Source organism: Terrapene carolina, unplaced genomic scaffold (assembly GCF_002925995.2).
Source record: "Terrapene carolina triunguis isolate 2854851 unplaced genomic scaffold, T_m_triunguis-2.0 Scaffold21, whole genome shotgun sequence".
NCBI lineage: Eukaryota > Metazoa > Chordata > Testudines > Emydidae > Terrapene > Terrapene triunguis.
The window spans coordinates 28,471,346-28,498,748 of NW_020664372.1; positions in this window are offsets into that span (position 1 = coordinate 28,471,346).

The window sequence follows — 27,403 nt, forward strand, 5'->3', positions numbered from 1 at the left end:
CCCGGCCCCGGCTCGGCACCGCCGGCCCCCGGCCCGGCCCCCGGCCCAGCACCGCCGGCCCCGCATGTCCCGATTTTCCCGGACAAGTCCAGCTTTTTGGGATTTCCCCCCGGACGGGGATTTGGAGCCCAAAAAGCCGGACATGTCCGGGAAAATCCGGACGTATGGTAACCCTATCTTATACACACAATAGGATTGAGGCAGAGTGAATCAGCTTTCCTACCCAATAATGAAAGGTACAATCGGAATAGTGGAAAGAAAAGAACTCTAATTTTCTGGAAGAAGAGGAGACTCCTGTGGCCAAGCTTAGCAAAGTGTAGTTTTCTGCTTCTGACTTGCCCACCATGAAATACAGGAATACCCCGAGTGCCACAAGTGGATATTTGCTTTAAAAAAAAATGTCCTGCAAAAATATTGCACATCACCTTGTCTTAAAGAAGCAGTCCTGTCTCATTTCTCCTCACCTTCAGGAACCTGCTACAAAAGTCCACTCCTTCTTACATCCCAGATCTCATTATTTTCTACTTCTTCTTTGTTCCCTTCTCTAGTCCCAAACCTCCCTCGTAACTGCTACACTCTAGTCTTTATGCTCTCTTCTCTGCTGCCACTAAGTCCCTACAGTCCTTGGCCCTATGAAGGCAACAGCAACACTCGTATTGATTTCAACAGGGTCAGGCTTTCACCTCAGTCTACTCTCCCTTCTCCCTCCCTTTTCATCTGCCAGGTGACATCCTAGCCTTCTTTCAAATCCCTTCTCAGAACACAATTCTTAGGCATGAATCTTTTGTGCAATGAATGCTTCTGATTCCTGCCTCACCTGAAACACAAAGCAGCACCTATTGAACTAAAGAAGCTTAATCTAGTTAGATGAAGCATAGAACTGGGGAATTAAAACACAGACTCTCTTCCTGGTTCTGCCACTGACTTGGTTTGTGACATTAAGTAAATCATTTAACTCTTCAGTGTTTATGTTTCTCTCTCTGTAAAATTATTATTGCCTGCTTCAAAAGGGAATAGCCAGGTTTGTGTCATTAATGTTTTTAAAGGGCTCTTTGGGGCTGTTGCCACATCAGCAGTCGGCTTCATAAAAACTATCATGGATCCTGGGAAGGTGTGAGGCCACACTACTCAGTGGGGAGGTACATTAGGGTGAAATGTGGAAGCTTGCCCCATCAGTACCCATGCTATCTTTTCCCCCCATATCTATCAGTTTGCCCCTCTTACAAAGACAGCATTTACTTAAGAAAAAAATAATTACAGAAATTAAAGTTATGTTATTATTAAACACAATAAATACATTATTTGAATGCAACTGAAACTAAAGGGAGGAAGTGAAGAAAGAAAACATTTTTTAGCAATGGAGAAAGATGAAATCAATTTTTACTATTCTAAGTTTGCATTACAAATAATCAAAATAGGAAAAAATTAAATTGATAAAAATTAGTAGATTGTATTTTTAACTATCATGGTACAAACAGTTGCCATTGTGTCATGCCACTAGATTAGAGATTAAAATATAACTGCATATGGGTTTTGAATATATAGTGCAATTATTTAATACCGGGTAATTAGTTTACCAAAATCTAAGGCATCTCCTCTGAAACAAAGTTATCAAAATTCCATATAAAGCTAGAAACTGGTCAAATTCCTAGGTACTGCTTTTGGTCTCATGGACTACTAGTTCATATACATGTATTTCAGCTGCAGAAATCTGATGGAGAATTAAATAAATGATTATGATCTCATTATATATAAATCAATTCCATTCTTTATTAGAAATTTTTCACAAAGAGTATTAGATAATTAGGCTGTTCTATAGTAACTCATGCATATCAAATATCTCAGCCAAGAAGGTTAATTGAAGCTCCCTCTTCATCATTGTAAATGTCTTCAAACTGCTTTGACTGGGTCAAGTTGAAACAAAAAGGTACACTCTAATAAGTGCTCAGAACAAATTATTGGCAGAAAAACACTAACGGGAATAATATATTTCTTTGCATATTTATGGGTTTTTAAAAGAATATTACACTAATAATTCTTCTTGGAACTTGTTGCTTTAACCAAGTATCGTGTACTAAAATGTAAAACACATTGTGTGTGTGTGTGTGAGAGAGAGAGAGAGAGAGAGAGAGAAAAGAACTTTGGCCCCATCTACACTAAAAACTTAGGTTGACCTAACTGCATCACTCAGGACTATGAAAAATGTTGTGCCCTATGCAACGTACTTAGGTCATTCTAATCCCCACTGTAGATGCAGCTAGGTTGACAGAAGAATTCTTCCATTGACTTAGCTGCCACCTGTCGGAGAGGTGGATTACCTACATTGATAGAAAAACCCCTTCCATTGATATAGGAAGTGTGGACACTACAGTGGTATAATGGCACAGTTGCAGAACTATAGCATAGTGAGGACATACCCTAAATCAGTATTTGTCAATAGTTACTATATAGTAATTGACATGCCACATTTTTCTGCTGTATTTAGGGTAGGAAATACAGATTTGGAACTAACTGCCAGTTTTAACTAAGCCAAATAAGTATGTAACCTCAATATCTGCGGTATTCCCTTGTACTCCCCTATACTTAATACAGGATGTGTCTTGAACACTGAACCTAAATTAGGCCCCAATTTCACACTGAGCTCAGTGGCAGACAAATCCCCGTATGTGCACAGAGACCCATAGAAGTTTTGAGCACTGGGGTCTGCCATCGTGGCACTACTTGGAGAACTGAGGCTTTAGTTATCTAAAGCAATTGACAAGTTTTTAATTACCTCCAGTTTGATTGTGTGCTACCTGTTGGCAAATGATGACTTCCTAACAGCAACCCCCACTGGACATACAAAATTCATTTTGCTCTCTTTTTCCTTGCTTTTATAATGGATTTTTCCAAGAGAGAGATTCATGTTTCTAGTTTATGTTGGGCTCTTGTCATTGATTAATTTTGCTGGCCTCACTCCCCTTGACTTAAAAGCTTTGCTAACTGTGCTACCATAGTCCTCTCCTCTTTCTCTCCCCCCGCCTCCCATAAATGGCCCCTCTTTATTCCTTTTTATAAAGAGTCTTTAATGTGACGGTGTCAAAGGCGCCTCTAACAACTAAAGTCATGCTGCAAGCTTTCAATCCACTCATTTCCTCAAGGAGAAAGTTCCAAACAATTATCAAAGTGTCATGGGCAACCCTATTAAAGGCCAGCTAACACCTCACTGGAAATATTGAAAAGTGTTCACTTACACAATTCTGTCTATGTGTCCTATATTTCCTGTTTTTAATTCCTCTCTCTCTTATTTATTACAAGGGACATTTGCATGAAAACAGCATCTTTGTTTCTTTAGGTATTCATCTGCTCCGTCCCATTTACAGTATCATCCTGCTCCCACTGATGTCAATGGGAATTTTACTATCGAGATCAATGGGAGCAGAAGCAGGTCCTTAGGGCTTGATCCTGAAAAACACTGGATACCTTCAAGTCCTATTGAATTTGACAGAAAACGTGTGGTGCTCAGACACTTTAAAACATAATTCCCTTTTTGTGACACCGCAATTAGCTGTTGCACAGATGCTTATGATGTCACCAGGGATTATGACTTTATGTGAGGAGTAAACAGCAGGAGCAGATGAATTGCTAAATCAGAAAAAAAAAAAAACCACCTCTCTTTTCATGCAAATAGCCCTAATAATACAAAAGAGGAAGATAAAACAGAAAATGCAGGACACACAGGCATCCTATTTAGGACAAAGTTTTCCATGCAGTGTCAGTGGCTGATTCATCATCTGAAGTCTGCAAAACTCTTCAGCCAGCAGCATAGTAAGCAGGAAAACATGGTTCTTTATATTTTTATTTTAGCAAAAACAGCTTCTGTTTTAAAATGAAGTGAAATGATTCCTAACTAATTAATTGCCCATGAAAACATGCTGTCACTGTGTGGCAAAGTGCATTGAACAGACACATTTCCTCCATGATACATATTTGTTAAGCTCAGAGAGCAATCATTTTCAAGATGCTTTGTTGTAGGGTTTATTTATGAAGATGTGATTTGTTCGTCAATAGAACTTCAATTATGTGTGTGTGTGAGAGAGAGAGAAAGAAAGTTAATCCGCTAGGGCCAGAAAGCGGAATTTTGATTGTCAAAGTCTGTCTGAATGATGGTTGCACTTTTCATCAGTGTAATCTGTAATCCTCGTTTTCATTGGTTAGATATAATTCATTGTCACAGATACATAGACTTCTCTTTCCTGTGCTGACAAAGAAGAAACACTTCTCACAAGAAAGGATGCTCCTGCATCCAGTCCAAAGCCATTTACATTCAGCCATAGTTGATATATAGGCTGATATTCACAAATTATCTAGTCAGAATCTTCCTTAGAAACACCTGTATATTGTAATGTAGTTGAGAATTTACCGCTTGTCAGGGAAGCACATGTCCTACCATGCTGTGTCAATCATGGCCTGAAGCCTTTTACTCGGAGCCTTCAAGCTGTTTTTCACACTGCTTGAGGAAGTTTGACATCTCATAAAATTTAAAAACGAATTTGTGCTGCAGGAAAAAAGAGGAGACGGAAAGTGTTGCTAATTAAGTAAAAGATAATATACTGTATGTCAAGTTGAGACATGAAACCTAGGTATTTTTAGAATGTTCACGAATGGAAAGCAGTACATTAGCAACAGGTTAGTATTTCTTGTTTCTTCAGTTTTCTTTCTTCTTATTTTTCCCCTCTAATGGCAGGTTTAAACTTGAAAGGATTAAAATTGTATGTCTTCAAATATATATTTTAATGTTTAATTATTGACGTTTTACAAATAAAGTTAAGGTATCCAGCTGCAAGCAATTATTTTTATTTTCTAAGGGCCCAATTCGTAAAGATGGGACATTGGATGGGGTGGGCCAGGACTCTGAGGTAGCACTGAGCATTCTCTTTCCTGGCTGGCCAATTCTTGCTCACGATACTCAGGGTCTAAATGATCACCATATATGGGGTTGGGAAAGAATTTCCGCCCAGGTCAGATTGACAGTGACCAGTTCCCCCCTTCCCCCACCTCCCACAGAGTGTGAGCACAGGATTATCTGGGTATATCTCACTTAATCATTTTCCTGCCATTGCAGGGGCCTCAAGCACTGGTGCACCTCATTCCTTCCTGTTCTCTGCCTGTGGCATATCATAGTCTAGTCTTCTGTTGGTTGTAATACCTTGGTCTAATTTTGATTGTTGGGTTAATGTGCGGTGTTGGTGGCCTGTGATAAACAGGAGGTCAGACTAGCTGATGTGGTGGCCCCTTCTGGCCTTAAACACTATGGCTGTACTAAAAGATGCACTGGTGTGACTCGTGCACTTGCAGGGAGTCCTAGTGAATTCAGTGTGGGATCTCATGTTGGTGTAAGGAACCATTCAAACACATCTTTACAGGACAGAGGTCTAAATAAATGAATTCCATTTGGATTGATTAGTCCAAGATTCTGAAAGACAGTGAGTTTATCAGAGAGATTTTCGTTTGACTGCAATCCATGGGGCTGATGTCCTAATGACTAACTTCTTCCATATTGCCACACAAAGTGCCATTTATCACAGTTTATAATATGTTTTAAAAATAATCAATTGAATCATCAAGAAGTGCACACACCCTAAATGAGTACATATATGATCTAAAGTATTGTAACCCTTGTCCTTCCTCATGCTCTCTCCTCCCCACTTTCTCTTAATTCCACTCACTGAATCTCATCTATAATTAGACTGGAAGCTCTTTGGAGCAGCGACCACATCTACTTCTTTGTACTTGGAAGAATCTGTCACAATTTTGGGTGTGTTAATATTACTAAATAATAAAGCAATATCAAACACATGGATGTTGTGAGTATCAGTTAATGCATTTTTGAACAGTGTGATGAAAGTGAGAAGTGCTGTATCGTATGTTCTCTATTTTAAAAGAGAGAGAGAGAAAACAAGCCAAAGGAGTATGGTCCAGAAAACTAGGGAGCACTAGTCCATGTTCACCAACCTGTCTCAGCTACCATCCGCAATGTTTATTGATTGGAATGCACACAATATTTGTAATGTGAGCATTAACATGTGGATCATGATCAGGAACATTTAATAGTCACTAGGGGCCAATCATATGATAGGTAATACTTATGTGCTAATTGGGGTTTTTCTGCAAGAAAAGTTAAATTCAACCTTCAAACTAAATTTCAGCCTTCACACCACAGCCAACTGAACAGTTTAAGAAAATTGCACTGAGTTCACTTCATTTTGATTCATTTGCTCCTATTATTCATTATTAGCATTTGGATATTCTGACGAAAACATTTTTGAATCTCAAAATTTTCACAAATTTTAATATGATTGATTATTTGTCCAAACATATATTTTAAAATGTCATCATGAATCCAGTACTCTCAAATTTTAAACATGCAATCATCCAATCCAGGGGGCAGATCAAAATCATCTGATTTAAATTCCCTGTCGCACAAAGTGAATAAACAATATTCAAAGTGATCTTTTGCTGAACAATGAATACATTGAAAATTAGTAGCTGAAACTGTTCAATGAATGCTGAAGAATAATGGAAACATTAGCTGAAATTAGGATAGTTCTGTAGCACACTGTGCCTTAAAACCAGCACCCTGGAACCCCCATATTCACCACTGTCATATAATTATTATATATTTTGTACAAAGTATGTCTTGTGAGGTAAAGGTCGTGATCTATTGAATATTAATATCCTGCTGGATTTTATGTACTATCCTTGTATGGGAAGTTAGGAAGTTTGGCTATGTGCGTGTTATTGAAATATGTTGTGAGGTTGAGAACACCCACAACCAGCCTTTCCGGTACAACAATGGAGCATCCAGACACTGCCGATAGCCCATTAAAGGGAGTCCACACTCACAATGACTATCCTAGGAACTGTATACATTGGAGACTTCTCAGATATAGCACGTAGACAATGGGGACTGCTTGATCCACGTTATAGCAAAGGCTGTTTTCAGCAAGCTGGAAGAAGCTATAAAAGAGGGTAAGTGACATCATCACTGGGCCTCACTCTCCCCATAACTCAACACCTGGAAACACGTCTGAAGGACAAAGATCTTGAACTGGGGAGGTGGTCCCAGGCTGGAGGAGAATTCCAGTCTATGTATGGAAGATCTGTGACCTGTTTGTACTATCTATCAGGGTGAGACACTGCTTGATTCAAATCCTGTTCAGTTTATAGAACTTAGATTGTGTGCTTATTTTTCTTTTATTTTCCATCTCTATCCATTATGCCTACCATTTATAATCCCTTAAAATCTTTCTGTAGTAAGTAAATCTGTTTTATATTTTAGCTAAAACAGTGTGTTTTGCTTGAAGTGCTGGGGAAACCTCTGCTCAGTGAACAAAAGCTGGTGCATGTCCTCTCCACATTGAGGGAGGGGCGGACAGGGTAATAAACTTACACTGGTCAGGCTTCTGACCAGAGCAAGATGAGCTGGGAGGAATTGGCTAGAGCTTCTCTCTTGTTGGTTCATGAGTGGTTGAGAGAAGCATTCCTGTAACTCAGCTGCATGTGTCCCTGCCTGTGGATGTATATATAAGTGCAATACCTGGAGAGGTTTGCAGTTTGTCACAACATCGCAATGTGAGAAGGAGCCCAGGTTGGTAAGCCAGAGGGCTGAGTGGTACCTCAGTTCCTCTTCCTGTCACAAGCTCATAGCAGAGTCGCTAACCAAAAAAGCCAGCTAAATACATACAAATATTGTACATAATTAACAGTTTAACCAGTGCTAATTCAGACTGTCCTGAATTGTTTGCATGTTTTTGTTATTGTATTTGTTATCTTTCCATCCCCAAAAATATTGACATCAAAGCTTTGACTCAGAGTAAAAATTATCTGTACATTTTCCAACAAAAGAAGGAAATGGAATGAGTCAGTTGACAGAAAGATCCACTTGCTAATCACTTCTCACCATCTAGGAATTTGCTGAAGAAACCTGCACCCATAAGAGTTGCATGTAATAAACAGTTTCCCAATAAGAAATCTGACCAGAAGGTGGATCAGTTTGACAACACAGAGATACTTTTAATGCCTGTGAATCACAACATTTTGCTTGGTTTGTGGCCTGTCCAGATTAAGACATTGAGGAAAGAGTTTTCTGAAGAAGAAAAATAGAGATGTCATAAAATCATTTAATTATAAGGATCCATTTGGGTATTTAAACATTTGAGCTGGAAATGCAGAGATACTTTAAGTCAGTGACATATTTAATTCCAGGAGGGAGGAATTAGGTGTGGGCTGACTCCCTGAACTATACACTCACGATACATAAAGCATTTCCACAGCTTTAGGAGCAGTATTATCTTTCCCTTTCAGGAGTGGTATAATCTTCCTTGCCATAACTTATTTGATTTTCTTCAAATAAGACACTTCTGACACTTCTCTTTTAAAACTTCCAACTGTGTAAGAACTAGAGCTGCCTCTACTTAAGGAACAGACCATCAAAGGTTTCATTTCTTATTTCTTCTCCTGGTATTTGAAGCTACTTGGAGGATCAAGTCTATTCAAGAGGACTGCACTTGGAAGCTGTAGAGAGGGAAGAACTTTACCTCAGAAACAAGGATAGGCATCTTTCTGAATGTTTGTTACTACCTCATAGCAATTAACAGAGTCAGAGGTGAAACTCCTGAGTATTCACAGTGGGATTGATTTTCAGAGTGCACACTTAGGTGCCTAACTCCCATAGAAAGTGAAAGTCAATGGGAGGCAGGCACCTAAGTTTGTCTGATATATAAATAAGCAGAAGACTAAATACACTGAGATAGAATTCCAATCTTGATTATGCTTTCTGTGTATACAGCTGTGGTATCTAATGTATTCAGATATGACAAATGTAGATAGCTCATTCTTGTGTCCAATGTGCAAACTTGGCTTCTCCTGCCATTCTGTTTGAAGCTGCTAGAGTATATCTGAGTTTGGGGAAAGGGACAGTGATTACAGTAATTTGTCAGCAAAAAAATCAGTGAAACCAAAATGTTCATTTTTTTACCTCAGATGATGATTTACTGGAAGAGTTATAAGGCAAAAATCTAGGACATGATAACAAAAAAAAAATCAATCTTTGAGAGTTTTTCCATTGGCTTCAAAGGGGGTTTTATTAGGCCCCACATGCTGCAAACAACAGTTACAATCTACACACACATACAGTGTCGAATTCTTGTCTTTCAGTGCCAAAAACCAGACCTTTCCCACTTGAACTGAAGTGTACCTTTAGCTAGGTATAGCAGTAGTTACCTTTAGCCTGTCTGTGGATCAACCACTAGATAACAACATTACTCACTGATGTAGATTATACCCCTGCCTCCACCCTTTCCATCCTCTCATGCTGAGACCGGATTAAATATACCTAGACCAACCCTGACAGGTGTTTGTCTAACCCAGGGGTCGGCAACCTCTGGCACACGGCTCGCCAGGGTAAGCACCCTGGCGGGCTGGGCCGGTTTGTTTACCTGCCGCGTCCACAGGTTCAGCTGATCGCAGCTCCCACTGGCCGCAGTTCACCGCTCCAGGCCAATGGGGGTGGCGGGAAGCAGCGGCCAGCACATCCCTTGGCCCGCGCCGCTTCCCACAGCCCCCATTGGCCTGGAGCGGCGACCTGCGGACGCGGCAGGTAAACAAATTGGCCCGGCCCACCAGGGTGCTGACCCTGGCGAGCCGTGTGCCAGAGGTTGCAGACCCCTGGTCTAACCTGTTGTTAAAACTTTCCAGGATAGGGATTCCACAACTTCCTTAGGTAACCTGGAGACCTTTCTGCCCACAGAAGTTCCACTGACGTCTGTTAGATTTTTAAAGGTTCACCTGGACAGGTCCAAAATACCCATTACAAGAGACTATTTAAATAAAAGCCCTGAGGATGTCCCAGCACAGGCCTTTTGATTTAAGGTGATCAAGATATATTTTTGTGAGAGTTCCCACTAGAGCTATATGAAATTCACAATTTTATTTTTATTTAATTTCATACAAAAATGCTTACCATTTGCTATTGCATTATTTGGTAGTCTCTAGAATTTGTTTTATTCATGATTGTGAGGAAATGGTTATGATTATGTAAAAGACTTTCAAAAATATGAATGTTCATGTTTTGATACAAAGGTATTTTTGTTTTTAAAAAGTGCCCATTTTGGCTCAGAAACAGGCCCATTTTTACTAAAAAATTAGTCCATTTTCATTGGGAAAAGGATGCCTGTACAGTTTTGTAGGGGTTGTTTTAATAAAACATTTTGAATGGATAACACAATTTTAAAAACTTGAATTTCAACTTTGGATTAGCTCATTAAGTAATTTGCACAGCCTTACAAATACTTAATGCCCATGAGACTTAAGAAGAGACATGCTTGTTCTTTGGAACACAGGCCCACACACTGTTTGCATTGTATATCCCTACTGTGAGGGATTTGACTTGTCATTTTTATAATAACTAGGGTTCAAATAATCATACTTTGCATGACACTTTATCCTATGAGTTTTGTTAACATTATGAGCCAAATTCTCTGCTGGCAAAACTTAAAGTTAATAATTGAGAATCTGGCCCATAATACATTTTCTACACTATCTAATCTCCTATTCCAGATGAAGTACTGCACTGCAATTTGAGATTTCATCTCTTAGCAACCTCCCCAATTGTGAACCTTTGGTAGTCTTTTTCTTTACTGCAAACTACCTTTCTTTTCTTTGTTATGATTTGATTGGTTGTAAAATTTAATCAGCATTTTTATAACAAAAGATATGAATAAAATATTCAACGTGATTCATCCATTTATTTTTATTTATTTTTAACAAATCTTCATTCGTCCTTTTAAGCCCTGAAACAGAAATGGGCATTGGTTTTAGCAATGACACCCTGTATTCTTCTTTTCAACTTGCCTTAATTTCAAGACTGGTAGCAACTGAAGAATTCTGTGGCAGCCAACCATTGCTGTTTGTCATGTTTCAGGGATTACTATTTGTTTTTCTAAAAATATTGAAACCAGAATAGTCACCTCTGGAATCTTTACCACAAAGCACATGTTTACAAATGCTAGAGGTATTTATGCATTTTGGTTACATATTCAGAATTATGAATAGGCAACCACACAAACACTGTCACTATTCAAGTGTGTCATATGAAAAAGAATCACAATAAAAAAGTGCAATGGCACATCACAATTTAGCTTTTAATGATGGAGTAACATAAACATAGATTAGTTGTTGCCTAATGAATTTGCCTAATGAATTATTTTGGGCTTTTGACAAGGAAAGATTTTAACAAACACCTAATGAATCATGAGTTAGGAATTCAGTGTTTTGAATAGTTTACACCTATTCTGAAACTCAGTCACAAGAACATGTCAGTATTACATTTTTCTCATTAACATAGCTGAACAAACCTATCACATAAGAATGAAGCAGTCTCTACTTAAGAAAGCAATTTAAAGAAGATATATACATTCAGATAATGCAATTAAAAAATAAAAGTTTGATATCTCTACATGAGAGGCTCACATCCTGAACTGAAGGGCTATTGGGCATAACATAACTCTCTTTAATCTCCCACTACCAGCTGATCTATGGTATAATATTGACATTGGTTTAAAGATAGCCATCTCTGGTCCACCCAGCTGGAGAATGAGTTACCACCAGAGATCTCAAAAGGAGATGTGGGAGAAAATGCAATTACAGATTTCAAAGAAGGACAAAAATTAATTGCATATTTTGCCACCTAGTAAGGAAGAGCTATTTCTCCCTTTAAATCATATGGGCATACTCCCATTGACTTCAATGGGTTTGGATCAGGTTGATATGCACCTGGCTTTTACATGGCAAAATGGTCACTGAACAAATAGTATTGTTTAACTAATGCATATAAGTCCATCAATATGGCAATACCATACTATTCTTAAATTCACATACCACCTTGCTACAGAGGATGGGATTTTCAAAAGACCTCAGATTTGACCTAACTCTGCTCCCATTGAAGTCCCATTGACTTCAGTCAGAGGAGAGTTAAATCAATGTAGAGTGCTTTTGAAAATCTCACCCACAGGTAACAGCCAAAAGGTTACAGCTATGTGGTGGCCTACATGAAATGGGCTGATAGTCTAAGTCTAAATTGTGGTGAACAACTGAATATATCTCACATGAACTCCATCATATTTGGCACTTTTATTGGCAGCCTCAGCAAAGGGTGCTAGGACTACATAGGCAAGGAGAGTCTCACCATTACAAGTGGGAACATATAAGGCACTTTGGTGAACCAGATAAGGAAGCTTGTACTGCTGCTACCGGCACTATTCTAGTGAAGGACTTTCATTCTCCAGGGAAGTCCATCTGACACCTTTACTGAGCACTAAATTCATTTAAAACCCCCACACATACACAGGAAGTCTCTGGAAAAAGAGAATGGGTCAGAATTTTAAAAGTTTTTAATAATGCAATTCATGCTTTTTCTCCATTAGAAATAAAAAATCGCAAATACTATTGTAGCTGAAAGTGTAACCCTTGTGATAACCTTTCAAAATATATACTATCATGTACTTCTCAGCTCTCTGATGCAGAAGTCAGGGACCCCTGACATGCATAAAACTAAGCCTCAAAGAACCAGAATCGGGGGTAGAGAGGGACTCAGATTTTCACTGGTCCCCATATGTGTGTGAGAGTGCAGAAGGGGATAAAAACAAAATGAAGGAAACATACAGTACCCTCACTGCAATGTCCTGCTTTCAGGTATGAGTCACTATTGAGGTTCACTCCAAATCACTTATTTTTTTGAGGCAACATCCTTGAAGTTCCCTTAGTGTGCAGATACTTTGAAGATAGACAGATTAGAAATGTCTCAGAGACACACCACTCAGAAAGATTTCAGAGATATGATTTAAAACCTACCATATTGCATGGCTTTGTACATTAATATTAGAGTACTTGAACATACTTTTCCCAGGTCAAGTTACTTGGCACTGAATTAAGGTGCCAAGGTGGTCTTTGAGGTGTTTTTCCTGATTTTTTATGATGTAGGGGTTTTTAAAGTCACTTTTAGTTTCTTAAAACTCTATATTTTATGAATTTCTACTTTTAAAAGCTGTAATATAAGCTACCCAAATTTATTACCATAACCAAAGTGTACTTTGGCAAAGAACCATGGCAAGAATCTCTTTTTGGCATGAAGTTAAATTTGTGGTTCACAGAAGCACAGAAACTCCTCTAAGAAGCCTGTCATATTTTGAATAAGCAATTTTTTTTATAATCAGAAGATATTTTGGCTTGAAACAGTGATTACATATGAGAAGCTGACAAACTATGATATCATAATCACACACTAAAATTCATAAAAAGAACCAGAGAAGTCCAGTTTTAAATTAGTGATGATTACAAGAAAAAGTTTCCTCTACATTAGGAGACCTGTACAGCATGTGTTTTTATTAAGGGTGCTGCCTTTGTAACACGGAACTAATGGAAAGTTATTTGCCAAGTTTTGTGATCACCCACTGGAGCCACTTTAACATTTTGGCATGTAAAATGAAAATGACAAAATTTGCCTTTATGTCAAAGATGAAAAAATTCTCTATTTTTTACCTGTTTTCCTTTTATGAGTGGATTACAGGGAAAAGCCCTTATAAAGTGAAATAAAAACTGCTGTAGCACAATGAGTCTCTGTGCATGTGTCACAGCATGTGGACTTTGTCACAGTAGGCGTACACATGACAAGAGAAAAGGATCAATGTTCAATGCCAGTAGGTACATCCCCTATTAATTTTAATATTTGTATTGCAATAGTACCTGGAGACTCCAGCTGAAATCAGTGCTAGGCACTGTACAAACACAGAATAAGACAGTCCCTGCTCTGAAGAGCTCACATTCTAAAAATAAAAATTTTCATAGGCATGTAACTGCCATTAAAATCAGAGTTTAGGTACCTAAATCACGTAGGCAAGATTTTTAATGGAATTTAGGCATTGCTTTGCTCAGCATTGCAAGACCTAAGTGATTGAGACAGCTAAATCCCATTTTCAAAAGTGCCTACATTACTTTTGAAAATGAGACTTAGCCATCTAAATTGCTTAAGCCTTGCAAAGGAGAGCATAGTAATGCCTAAATATCTTTAAAAGTCAGGGATCGGCAACCTTTGGCACGTGATCCGCCAGGTTAAGCACCCTGGTGGGCCGGGCCGATTTGTTTACCTGCCACGTCCGCAGGTTTGGCCGATCACGGCTCCCACTGGCTGCGGTTCACCGCTCCAGGCCAATGGGGGCTGCGGGAAACGGCGGCCAGCACATCCTTCGGCCCGCGCCACTTCCCGCAGCCCCCATTGGCCTGGAGCGGCGAACTGTGGCCAGTGGAAGCCATGATCAGCCAAACCTGCGGACGCGGCCAGTTAACAAACCGGCCCGGCCCGCTAGTGTGCTTACCCTGATGGGCTGCGTGCCAAAGGTTGCCGATCCCTGGTCTAGGCTGTAGGCATGCTTGAACTATTTTCCCTAAATCAAAGAAGCACGGCGAGAGGAAATGGTTAGCCAAATGTCACACCCACTCAGTCATTGGCAGAGCTGGGATTAAAACCCAGTCCAGTTCCCTATCCACTAGGCCAGGGGTCGGCAACGTTGGCACGCGGCTCGCCAAGGTAAGCACCCTGGCGGGCCGGGCCAGTTTTATTTACCTGCTGGCGCGGCAGGTTCGGCTGATCGCTGCCCCCACTGGCCGTGGTTCGCCGTCCCGGGCCAATGGGGGCAGCGAGAAGCCGCGGCCAGCACATCGCTCGCCCGCGCCGCTTCACTTCATCTTCTCACTTGCTCTCGAGATGAGCCTTATTACCTGATCAGCAGTTCTCCTTCAGGCTGCCAACCCTCCAGGGTTGTCCTGAGATCTCCAGGAATATAAGATTAATCTTTAATTAAAGATTATGTCATGTGATGAAATCTCCAGGAATACGTCCAACCAAAATTGGCAACCCTAGTATGCTCATTTCATGGAGACAACCAGTTTCCTGGAAGGAAGGTTTAATGATGGTCAACTGAAGGCCAGGGCGGCAAATGTCCTGGGACCATATACACTTGTTACAATCTGGACTGATGAATCTAAATAGTTTTATTAATCTTGTGCTATTCCTTGAACATTATACTATGCTGATAAATCAAATTCTTATAATATCTGTTTTCTACAGGGAGTTTGATGTTAGGGACTCCGGAGAATTGTTTCAGTAGTTGCCCTATTCGCATGAAAAATGGTTGATGGACTCTAGCTAACTTTGGCTGCTGCCAGCTTGAAATTCACTGATGTAAAATAGTATTTTGGTCCAGTAGAAATATGTGACTTGTCAGTCCTTGTGATATATGAAGATATTCACTGAGTAAGTTTCATTTCATAATTCTTACATGAAATCAGCACTGCTTTTCACTGAACGAGGATGGCCAACAGGGAATTTTGTGCATAGGACAGCTCTCCTCTTTTCCTAGACACAAAGCAAATTCTCATTTTACAGGTTTGACTCTTCTCCTGCTGAATTTTCTATTTTAATCTTGAATGTAACTAGCTCATATTAGGGATGGATGCTGACGTTTAGTTAAAATAAGAACCAACACCAGCTTATGCTCAAGACAAAAAAAATCTTTTTGCAGGTTCATAATTATTAAAGAAAAATACTGAAAAAAATTCAACCATTATTTTATTGTAAAACCTGAATATTATAAAGATTAGCCCCATTAGTCTCTCCTATCCTCAAAAGTCAACCCTCAGTCCCACCTGCCTCTTTTTGCAGTGCCCATATGGTTTTTGCCTCACCTCTAAACTCAAAGACACTGTTGCTCACCTCCAAATCTACTCAGGAACCCCTACAGTCTGGCTTCTATCCACTCCACTCTGTTTCACTCAGTTGCTCTCACTAAGGTGTCTAATGAGCTCTCCTAGCAAAATTTCATGGGCTTTTATTGTAGTCTCATCTCAACTGCATTTGATAGTGTTGATAATGCTATCTTTATCAATACCTTTACCTGTGTTGGCTTTTGCAACTCTATCCTGCCACCTGTCTGGTCCTTCAGTGGGTCCTTTTCTTTTTTCCTACTTTCCATGGCGATCCCATAGGGCCCCTTCTTTTCTATTTGCAAACTTGGTGTGCGTGTTGTCATTTTCCCACATGGCTTCATCTAGCACAGGGATCGGCAACCTTTGGCACGCGGCCCGTCAGGGAAATCCGCTGGCAGGCCGAGACAGTTAGTTTACCTGCAGCGTCCACAGGTTTGGCCGATCGCAGCTCCCACTGGCCGCGGTTTGCCGTTCCAGGCAAATGAGGGCTATGGAAAGCGGCGCAGGCCGAGGGATATGCTGGCTGCCGCTTCCCGCAGCCCCCATTGGCCTGGAACGGCGAACCACAGCCAATGGGAGCTGCGATCGGCTGAACCTGCAGACGGTGCAGGTAAACAAACCATCCCGGCCCGCAAGCAGATTTCCCTGACGGGCCGCATGCCAGAGGTTGCCGATCCCTGATCTAGCATCTGTATCCTGATGACTTGCAAATCTACCTCTCCACGCTTTAGGCTTTGTCTTCGTTGACATAAACCGGTTTGTTTTACAGTGAGATAACAAATGTGTGATAGTTATCTTACTATAAAATCCTAGGTGGAGACAAGGCACTTGTAGTGTTTACCTAAGCAAGGTCAGCACTGTATCTGCAACCAGTGATTGACCTCACCTAGTTTAACCTCACAGTAAAAATAAAGTGCCATGTCTTCACTATGTTTTTATAACAGGATAGCTTCCTCTCTGGCTTCCTTGACATCCACATCATTTCTCTCCAGTTTATTCAAAACGTAGCTGCTAAGATCATCTTCTTGGCCCTCGTGTTGATATAACAAATTTCCTCCTTCAAATCCTTTCATTGCCTTTCCCCTCTTCTATCTCTTCACAACATACAGTTCAAGTTGCTTCTGGTCACAGTTCTGGCACTCCCTACTTCTCTACTCTTGTCTCTGTTACCCTGTCTACATCACTGGTCATGCCAGTCTTAATCTCTTACTTGTGCACCTCTCCCACAAACATCTGTGTTTTTTCCCATAATGCCCTTTAGGCATGGAATGCCCTCTCTGAACAGATCCACAATGCTACTACCCTCTCCTTCTTCAAATCCTTTCTCAGGGCCCCTTTCTTTTAGTAGCTTAGAGAGATCTTGAATGTCATAATAACCATGTTGAGGCGCTATTGGGTATATTTGGTACACTTTTTTAAAAATATATAAAATGTAGATGGATTAGATTTCTATTTTGCCCAACTTTCATGTGTTGCTTGTCTTATGGAAGGGGTGGCACGGGGGAAAAAAACACATACACAAAGAACAAAACAAATGGAATGAAAAAGACATGTGCCTAGCATCACCCAGCCATTTTACTTCTATGCTGTATCTTGACACCAACACATGCATGCATGCACACACAGAGAGACACACACCCACACACTTTGGGCTCAGACTCAGCATTGAGATATCTAATATTTAGGTACCCTGCTGACTAGTGGAATCCACAGCCCCAAGTTAGGTGTCTAGGTTCCCACTACAATGCAGGGAGAAAGTTAAGACACCTAAAAATGGAATTCACAAAAGCCAGCAAGCTTAGTGGGGAGCCACTAAACTAGCCAGTAGAAAATGTCAAGACAGGGGTGGGGCCTAAGGCCCACCCCTCAGCGTGAGGAGGTGCCTAAGTCCAGGCCATACAGAAATATTTCTCTCTGCTGAAGATTCACAGCCACAAACCCCCTCATGGAGTTAGAGGCATAAGAAGGAGGCATAAGGAGGAGGAGGCACAAGAAGGAGGCATAGCAACCCCCTAATAATATTTAGACCAGTAGCTGGAGCATTCACCCAAGATGTGAGAAACCTAGGTTTGAGCCCCCTAATTGCAGGAGATACAGCAAAGATTTGAACTTTATTTGCCTACCTCTCATGTGACTCACTGTGAGTGTCCTGGACACTGGTCTCTAGAGTCAGTCTTATGCTTTTGGTAGCCCAATGACTGTTAAGTGTGTTCTACAAAGTGGAACATTTTCAACAGAGAGACTGACCAAGACCCAACCCAGATTAGGGCACTCACATGGGAGGTGAGAGACCTGGGTTCCAATCACTGCTGCACATCAGGCTATGGGTCAGGTTTTCTGAACCTTTTATCATTTTTGTTGCTCTCCTCTGGGCTGCCTCTAATTTGTCTACATGTTTAAGAACATAAGAACATAAGAATGGCCATACTGGGTCCAACCAAAGGTCCATTTATCACAATATCCTATCTTCCAACAGTCAGATGCTTCAGAGGGAATGAATAAAACATGGCAACTTATCGAATGATCAATCTTCTGTCCAGTCCTAGCTTTTGACAATCAGAGATTTAGGCACACTCAGAGCATGGGGTTGTGTCCCTGACCATCTTGGCTAATAGCCATTGATGGACCTATCCTCCATGAACATATCTAGTTCTTTTTTTAACCCAGTTATACTTTTGGAATTCACAACATCCCCTGGCAATGAGTTCCACAGGTTGACTATATATTGTGTGAAGAAGTACTTCCTTATGTTTGCTTTAAACTTGCAGACTACTAATTTCATTGGGTGACCGGATCTTGTGTTATGTAGAGGAATAAATAACACTTCCTTATTTACTTTCTCCACACCATTCGCGATTTTATAGACCTCTATTATATCCCTCCCAATCATCTCTTTTTTAACATGAACAGCTCCATACCCCTAATCATATTTGTTGCCCTTCTCTGTACTTTTTCAAATTCTAATATATATATTAATGGTTTCCTAAGTTTGTTAGCTTTCTTTTTTGACTGTCACTGCACACTAGGCAGATGTTTTCAGAGAAATATCCAGGAAGACTCCAAGATCTCGATCTTGAGTGGTAACAGCTAAATTAGACCCCGTTGATTTGTATGTTTCATTTTACATTTGCATTAATTTGCACTTATAAACATTGAATTTCATCTGCCATTTTGTTGCTCACTCACCCAGTTTTGAAGATCCTTTTGTAACTCGTCACAGTCACCTTTGGACTTAACTATCTTAAGTAATTTTGTATTTCTGCACTTTTCCACCTCACTGTTTATTCCCTTTCCCAGCTCATTTATGAATATGTAGAAAAGCACTGGTCCCAGTACAGATTCTTGGGGTATTTACCTTTCTTCACTGTGAAAACTAACCATTATTTTATTCCTGTTATATCAATATCCTCATTTAATACCAGGTTCACCCCATTGATCTTTAAACTTCTAGTATTTGTATACAAGCACTCATAAAACTTGTCAATATTTAGTTGTCTGCCTTCATGTGACGTAATTGAATGGGACTCTTTCATTTGACTCTTTCTTTTCAGCTCCTACCCATACTGTATCAACTTCTGGCCTCTCCTTTTTTATTCAGCTATAGAGTATTCCCTTTAATAAATCTTTCCCTAAGGTATAGGAGCTGACTCCATGGAGCACCCACAGGGGAAAATTGGTGGGTGCTCTGCACCCACCGGCAGCCAAGCTCCCCTCCCAACCCAAAGCCAGTTATTCCCCAATTTGTATTTGTGCATTTGATTTTTCATTCCTGAGCATAGCACTTTCCACTTGTCATTACTGACTTTCCCCTTGTTGATTTCTCCAATATGTCAAAGTCATCATTTTAAATACTAATCCTGTCCTCCAAAGTGCTTGGAACCCCTCTTTTCTCAGTGTCATCCACAAATTTTATAAGCATACTCTCCATTCCATTATCCATATCATTAATGAAAAACTTTAATTGTACCAGACCCAGGGCAAACCTATGTGAAACCCCACTAGATACTTCCATCCAGTTTGATGGTGAACCACTGATAACTACACTTCATTTCAACCAGTTGTGCACCCACTTTACTAAAATCAAGATAAATCAAGTCTACAGCTCCCCCTCTATCCACTAGGCCAGTAACCTTGTCAAAGAAGGAAATTAGGTTGATTTGGCATGATTTTGTTCTTGACAAATCCATGTTGGCTATTAGTTATCACCTTATAATCTTCTAGTTTTAGGTACTTACAAACTGATGGATTAATAATTTGATCCAGTATCTTTCCAGGTATCAAAGTTAGGCTGACTGATCTATAATTCCACAGGTCCTCCTTTCCCCCCTTTTTAAAGATATGTTTATCCTTTTACAGTTCTCTGGGACCTCTCCCATCCTTCATAAGTTCTTGAAGATAATTGCTAATGGTTCCAAGATTGCTTCAACTAGCTTTTTAAGTATCCTTGGTGACTTTGTCAGACCCTGCTGACTTAAATAAATCTAATTTATCTAAATATTCTTTAATCTATTCTTTCCCTGTTCTGGCTTGTGTTCCTTCTCCTGACTTGTTAATATTGAAAACTAAAACAAAATAGGCATTAAACAACTCAGTCTTTTTGGTGTCATCTGTTATTAGCTTTCCTGCCCTGTTAAGTAGTGGACTTACACTTTCCATCATCTTTCTCTTGCTCCTAATGTATTTATAAAACTTCTTATTGTCTTTTATGTCCCTTGCTAGGTGTGATTCATTTGGCGCCTTAGCCTTTCACGTCATCAAAGAGCTCTTGATGGACCCATATTGGCCTCCTACTTTTCTTCCTTTTTTAACTTCACACTGAGATAGAGACAATATTAAAGGTACAACAGCAAATTGAGAGATTGCCAGCTCTCCTGCCAATTTGGTGAACTTGATTTTTTGAAGTCCACTGTTCTTATTCTGATGTTCTTACTCCTTCCTTTTCTTAGAGTTATGAAGCCTGCAATTTCATAATCACTGCCACGCAAGGTGCTTTCCACCTTCAAATTCAGAACTAATTCCTTCCTTTTAGCCAGAATCAAGTCTAAAATGGCTGCCCCGTGGGTTACTTCCTCCACCTTCTGAAAAAAGAAGTAGTGCTCAACACATTCCAAGAACTTATTGGACATTTTGTGTTTTGCTGTATTACTTTTCCAACAGATATCTGGGTAGTTAAAGTCCTCCATTCCTACAAGGTCTTGTGTTTTAGATATTTCTGTTATTTGTTCTAGAAATTTCCCTTCCACAACCTCCTCCTGATTTGGTGGTCTATAGTAGACCCCTACCATGTAGTCACCCCTGTTTCCCCTCTTTTATTTTCACCCAAACACTTCAAAGTGGACTGCCCCTCACCTCCCTATGGACCTCAGAACACGTATATATAATCTTGATGTACAATGCAATTCTTCCTCCCATTTTTCCCTCCCTGTCATTCCTGAACAAGCTATACCCTTCTATGCAAATATTCAAGTAATGAGATTTATCCCACCAAGTCTCTGTGATACCAGTTACATCATAAATTAGTTTGTGTAGTAAGACTTCCAGTTCTTCCTGATCATTCCTCATACTCCTTGCATTTGTGCATAGACATCTAAGATGTTGAGAAGAGTCCCTCACTTCTTTTTTTGTTCTTGATGCTCTTATGACTCTATTGTAATTTTTTATTTCCACCCCCAATTTCCAGGTGGCTTTTGTAACCTGCTCTGCCTAGGTAGGTGAGTAGGTGTCTGAAAATGCTCTTCCTCTTCTTTGTCAGGTGGACCCCAACTCTTCCCAGTAGTTCTTCACAGAACAGAATCCCATCTAAGTTTTATTACATTATATTTTATATAGTATAATATAATGTTTCACAATCATCAAAACAAAACTGACAATATCCAAATGAAATTTTTGATAAGATAATTTCTCTGTTTCTGAATTGGTGTTCTTCGGAATTTCCATTTTACAAAAATTTAAAATTTTGTCTGTTCACCCCAAATAGTCTGAAAACAAATTTTGAACTATCAGAATTTTCTGTGGAATGGAAATTCAGTTGTTTTCTGACTAGCTTTACTCAACAACAACAACAAATCTTGCTTGCCTTAGCACTACGTCTGACTAAGATAAGTCAGATGTAATTCCACAGCAATACTCAGAAAAGGGGTTTCTTAAAGCAAATAATTAACTGCATTTCATACTTTGAGTAAATTCTGTGGAAAATGTATCATTTGGATAACTGGCATATATTGAGCCAAATTCTCTGCTGAGGAAAGAGAGTGACATTCCATTAATATCAGTGCAGTTGTACCTGCTTACCCTAGCAGTATATTTGGCTCATTGTGTTTTTCAGCTGAATCTTCAGGTTGAGATTTTCAATCCCAGCTATGGCAGTTGGATGCTAAATTCCTTGCACGTCCAAAGCCTTCTATACACAGTGTTATTGTAGCTTGTCTCTCTCACCAACAGAAGCTGGTCCAATAAAATAGATTACCTCACCCACCTGGTCTCTCCAAAGCCCTCTGGGCAGGTTTGAAAAAAAAAGGTAGCTTAAAAGTTACAAAAGCTAATTCTTCCCATATTTAAAATGTGATTTCCCATGCAGGGTTAAAGTATTACACTTTTGTGGGCTTTAAATAATGTTATAGAATGACAATAACTACTAGTGGGATGCTAACTAATATGCCACATTTGGACTCTATTTCATTGTATCTTTTTTAATTCCACCACTATTAAAAACAACTCTTATTAAATTAGATTACAAGATACAATATGTTAAGTGCCACCACAATCCTTTTAATCAAAAGCATTATGCATTCTTCTGTCAGGGCTTGTATTAAATATCAGTCCTTCTTCTCGTTTAATTAAAAATGAAAAGATAAAAATTTGAAACCTATGAAGAAATTACTTTAATTATTGACAGAAAGCCCTATACCAAGCTTCAAATTCAAATCCTTTGTATTCCAACATGTTTAGCTAGTTATTTTGGTGCCCAGCATCAGGAGACTATTTTGCACAATCTTTTCCCTTTCCTCTCACAGCGCATTGCATCAGGAAGAGGGCATCTTCAGAGACACACCAGTTTTTTGCCTGTCCCAGCAAAACAAGTGCCTGACCAAATACTGCTGTGTTTTAGGCACATTCAGCACCATATTTCTGAAATCTGTAAGCTAAATCCAGCCAGCAGGTGACATTCAACTCTATGCAAAGAGGCAGCCCAAGGTCTATGCAACACTGAAATAGGGGGACCAAAGGGAAAACGGGACACCCTGCAGGGCTGGCCTGAGGTCCCCCTCCCCACCAGTGCCCCCACTGCTGCCTGTCCACACCCAAGGCCCCCCAAGGCCCCCTCTCCCCCCTTAGGGTTGGCTGGCCCAAGCTGTTCTCCTGAGCTCTCCCTCCAGCACAGGGCTGGCGTTGCCACTTCCTTGCCCCCCCTCCCCCCAACACAACATTCCTCCACACGCCACTAGGGGTCCCATGGCACTTTTTTGCCAAAACTAGATGTATGGTCACCTACTGAAATCCCAGCACTTCAGCACTATTTGTGATGTCCCTTTGCTTAAGTCCATCTGTGGGAGAATCAGCTTATTCCATCTAGTGCTCTGTGCCTCAGTTTCTCTTCTTTCTATGCCCTGGAGGTAATTTCACCATAAAATTGGAATTTTACATTAATTTCTTCTCAAGTTTATTAACAATGAATACACCCATTGTTAAGGGCTCCTCAAGTCCCTTTGGCCCTCTTCCAGGGCCCCCAGTCAACCTTATGTCAGGGCCTCCTCCTTATCTTGTTCCAAGGTTCTTGCTCAGTTCCCTCACAACAGAGAGCCAAAACCCTAGCCCTGATCTCTCCATAAGTAAACAACAGACCCTGCTTTTTATTTTATGCCTTGTTCAGATGATCAGTCACATGACTCCAAGGTGCCTCTGGGCAGAAGGGTTAATCCTGTTAGTGCCAGTCTAGAAACAGGGTCTGTGCACCTTGTTACACTATCTTTTTTTACTTCAGTTGCTGAATCAGGGCCAGAGTGCAGAAATATGATGCTGTGTTGGAAAGAGATGGGTGGGTAGGGATTCAGAAAATTGTCCCCATGAATTGAAATTCACTTCACTGTAGCTATTGTTAGAAAGAATTATTGTCAGATAACTCACAGTAATTAATCGTACTTAGAACAATCAGGTCAAAGTATGCAAAAATGATATAGTGAAGTAGAACAAAGTAATTATGATCATGAATTTGGTGCTTAATATGAAAAATGCATAAGAGAGCTTCAAATCTTATGACATTTTCGGATCATGAAAACGCCATCTGGTCCAATACCCCTGCCCATTTTCTGATTGGTCACTGTCCCAGCTTTCCTGCTGTTTCACCACATCCCTCATTCTTCAGAAACCAAACTACATGTCTCTCGAACTATTTGTATTCTTTTTTTCAAATTGCTTTTCCCTGGTAACCTATTCCATATGTTTATTACCAACTGCATGAAGCATGAAAGTCCATATTGTGTTTTTTTTGTACAAGACATGTAAATTCAGTAAGCATTGAAAATAGTGAATTACATAACCAAAGTCCCTTATGAAAAACTAGTGTGCCAAAATGATGCATGTTAGACAATGCAATTAAAACCCTAAAAGTTGTACAGTAAGGGCTTTTCTACAGTACCGCTTAAGTGGATGTAACTTTGTCGCTCCGGAGTGTGAAAAAAACACACCCCTGAGCAACGTAAGTTACATCAACCAGGGGTCGGCAACCTCTGGCACGCGGCTTGCCAGGGTAAGCACCCTGGCGGGCTGGGCCAGTTTGTTTACCTGCGTGTCGGCAGGTTTGGCCAATCGCGGCTCCCACTGGCCGCGGTTCGCCGTCCCAGGTGAATGGAGGCTGCGGGAAGCAGCGCGGGTGAGGGATGTGCTCTGCCCGACATGGCAGGTAAACAAACTGGCCCGGCCCGCCGGGGTGCTTATCCTGGTGAGCCGCGTGCCAGAGGTTGCCAACCCCTGGGCTACACCTAATGCTCTCCTGCTGACATAGCTTCCACCTCTCGTTGAGGTGGAATAATTACATCAATGGAAGAGCACTCTCCTATTGGCATAGAACATCTTCCAGATGCGCTAGTGAAGACAAGCACTAAGTAACACTTTCAAATAAAGAGTATAATTTTTGTTTCTCTTAGAATCAGGCTATTTTTCAGATCTCCTGGATGCATCTTAATAACTATAATAAAAGGCATCCAATGTTCTAGGGTTCAAATGTATTATGTATAGATCATGTCATATTTTTATAGCTGCATTTGATTGTGTGTTTATGCACCGCCGCAGTCTGCATTCAGAGTTCACATACTCTTTTCCTTTGAGTGTTTCCTGCAGGGAAGGAGATTGCAAATGGAGTAGCTAGACAATGTCACTGCTTGCTTTAGGGGACAGCAGAGTCTCTCAATTCGTCCCCCAGAGAGCGCTATTTTACCATCCCACCCCCCGTTAGTTATTGGGTGCATTTATTTCATTTTTTAAAAGAATGGCCGTCAGCCCGAAACTACACATAGCTCCCCTCTGCCTGCGGTAGTTTATTTTACACCAAACCTAAGGAAAATACAAACACAAACAGTTATAGTATAATACATATTGGACATAGAAGCCAAGTTTAAAGATGATATTTTAACCATGAGGCCTTTTACTGGGGTCAAGAATAATCATAAGGTTGGTTGGAAAGAAAAGAGGGGACTGAGACTAGGGAATATAATGCAAAAGACTGAGATAGAAAAAGGAAAGTAAAAGCCTTGGATACAAACCAGGTCTAGAGTACAATTTGGACTCCATGGTCCTATAAGAGAGTGCAAACTTACTTCACTACACAGGCTAGCCAGACCTTGTGCTCAAGTTTGAATGTGTATACCAGGGGAACTTGGTTCCTTATTCTCCCAGCACCACCTAGAGCAGGTGGTCAGGGAATGGACAGAGGCATGGCTCCTCCCCCACTTTTCCACTCATTGTCCATCATAACTGAGTTGTTGTGAGGGCTATTGTAATTTACTGCTGGCATAGGCTAGCAGCAGATTACTCACCCTTGTGAGCCAGGAGAGAACTATAACTCAGAGAGATGTCTCTGAGTCAGTGTCTCCTGGGGCTACTCCTGGGTTGTTGCAAATTATATATCACCTCTTGCTTAAAGAGGTGTCTAAATTAACAGTCCCACCAGAAAAAGTACGACTCCAGGGTGAGATTCACAGCCCAGGTTGAGGGAAGGAGAAGGTTGCTTTGCACCCTCCCAATCCTGGACTGCTCTGAGGGCTGGAAAAGTCCTAGACGTATGTGAGATAGCCTGGGGGATGGAGGTGGGGGCTGTCTAAATTATGGCAACTTATCTGGGCTGCCCTATGAGCTACAGCACTATGCAAAATCTCCACAGAGGTATGAGCTGTATTCCCACCTCTAATAAACCCCACCTCCCCCATATCTCACCCCAACATGCCCCCTTACACTGGGGTTTGTAAGGAGAGATCTTTGGAATCAACCTTACAGCTGTCTAATGTCATCCCCCCACCACATACAAGGATTTGTATGGCCCCTTTACACAGCTTCATCCCTTTTATCCAACATAAAGGAGCCAGAACAGGAGTGAGAATCTCACCCTTAATGTTTTAGAATGCAATTCACTACCATGCAGAGGGTCAGACCAAGGCCTATGCACCATAAGTCACAATCTAGGGCTTATAGGAGGGATCGGCAACCTTTGGCACGCAGCTCGCCAGGGTAAGCACCCTGGCATGCCAGGCCGGTTTGTTTACCTGCCGTGTCCGCAGGTTTGGCCGATTGCGGCTCCCACTGGCCGCAGTTCGCTGTCCCAGGCCAATGGGGGTAGCGGGAAGCGGCGCGGGCCGAGGAATGTGCTGGCTACTGCTTCCTGACTTCCCCATTGACCTGGAGCGGTGAACCACGGCCAGTGGAAGCCGTGATCGGCCGAACCTGCGGACGCGGCAAGTAAACAAACCGGCCCGGCCTGCCAGGGTGCGTACCCTGGTGAGCCGCGTGCCAAAGGTTGCCGATCCCTGGCTTATAGGGTGCATAGGCCCTATGCTGGCCCTCTACAGAGGGGTGAATTTGATCCACAACTTGGGACCCCCCACACAAATCTCTCTAAATCACTTAATCCAGCCTTGGGGTTCTTTAGCATGGGGTAAAGAGGGGACAGTATGGGGAAGACTGGACCCAATGGCCCAACGCCCCCAAGGTAGGCTGCTGATGGACAAATTGACACTGCTATTGCATCTGCTCTTCCTTTTCAGGGCAATATTCTTTGAGATAATCATTTCACCAGTTTTTTTCTGGTTTATGTTGGAAGACTAACCCAGAGGTGGGCAAACTATGGCCCGCAGGACCCTCCTGACCGGCCCCTGAGCTCCTGGCCCCTCCCCTGCTGTTCCTCCTCCCCCCCAGCCTCAGCTCACTGAGCCACCAGTGCAATGCTCTGGGCGGCGGGCAACGAGCTCCTGGGGCAGGGCAGCGCGGTGGTGTGGCTGGCTCCAACTGGGCAGTGCGGCTGCCTGTCCTGGTGCTCTGGGTGGCGCGGCTGTAGCGCCACCAGCCACCGGTGCTCCAGGCAGCACGGTAAGGGGGCAGGGAGCGGGGGGGGGGG